At 38.2% G+C, this 1,281-nt stretch overlaps 1 non-coding gene across 1 annotated transcript; it reads right to left on the reverse strand.

Annotated features, from left to right (window-relative positions):
* Positions 1-640: 640 nt before the first annotated feature.
* On the reverse strand, positions 641-747 carry LOC111726858. The gene has a single exon (XR_002774539.1). It is a non-coding gene; the product is annotated as a U6 spliceosomal RNA (small nuclear RNA).
* Positions 748-1,281: the final 534 nt, after the last annotated feature.

Consider the following 1,281-nt stretch of genomic DNA (forward strand, 5'->3'; position numbering starts at 1 on the left):
AATCCTTTTGCCACTCTGGAAATTGGAATTTGATCAAAATTTTCTATGTGAGTTTACTTATGTGGAGGATTGCGCTGGTCTTTATGGAGGCTAGGTCTGAGAATATCCTGGAGGGCTGGTTTAGTTATAGCAAATTTCTTCAACATGTGAATGTCATTAAAGTATTTAATTTCTCCAACATAAATGAAACTCAGTTTAGCTGGATACAGGATATTGGGTTGAAAGTTATTTTGTTTTAGGAGGTTAAAAGTCAATGACCACCCTCTTCTAGCCTGAAAGGTTTCAGCAGAGAGATCTGCAATCATTCTAATATTCTTCCCCTTGTAGGTTATGGTTTTTTTTATGTCTAGCTGCTTTCAGAATTTTCTCTGTCATATTAACTTTAGTGAAGTTAATTATGATGTGCCTGGGGGATGTCTTGTTCAGGTTGAGTCGTGCTGGGGTTCTCAAACTGTCTGCTATCTAAATTTCAGAATCTCTTGGCATGTCTGGAAAGTTCTCTTTCATAATTTCATGAAGTAGAGCCTCTGTGCTTTCTGAAGCCACTTTGTTGCCTTCAGAGATTCCTATAAGACAAATATTAGTCTTCTTCGAATTATCCCAGAGCTCTCTGAGAGAGTGATCCATTTTTCCTTTTCATAAAAATATGGAATGCTTCATGAATTTGCGTGTTATCCTTGTGCAGGGGCCATGCTAATCTTCTCTGTATTGTTCCAATTTTAGCATATGTGCTGCCAAAGTGAGCACAGAAATGGGATTATTTATTCTTTTCTTATTGATTAGTTTGAGTTCTCTATAGATTCTAGTTATCAGACCTTTGTCCGAAGCATAATGTGCAAAAATCTTCTCCCATTCTGAGGGCTGTCTGTTTGCTCTATTTACTCTTGGCTGTGCAAAGAGCTCTTCTGCTCTTGGCTGTGCAAAAGCTTTTTAGTTTGATCAGGTCCCAGTAGTGTATTTTTGGTGTTGCTTTGATTGCCCAGGGGGGGTCCTCATAAATATATTCTCCCAGGCCAATTTCTTCAAGTGTTTTCCCTGCACTCTCAGTATTTTTATGGTTTCAGTTTATGGTCTTAAGTTTATGGTCTAAAGTTTAAATCTTTTATCCAGTGAGAATCAATTTTTGTTAATGGTGAAAGGTGGAGGTCCGGTTTCAGTCTTCTACAGGTCACCAGCCAGTTCACCCAGCACCATTTGTTAAATAGGGAGTCTTTCCCCCATTGAATATTTTTGATAGGCTTGTCAAAGATCAAATGATGATAAGTAGCTGGGTTCTTCTCT

Source organism: Otolemur garnettii, unplaced genomic scaffold (genome assembly GCF_000181295.1).
Source record: "Otolemur garnettii isolate 467f Iridium unplaced genomic scaffold, OtoGar3 scaffold00083, whole genome shotgun sequence".
Taxonomy (NCBI): Eukaryota; Metazoa; Chordata; class Mammalia; order Primates; family Galagidae; genus Otolemur; species Otolemur garnettii.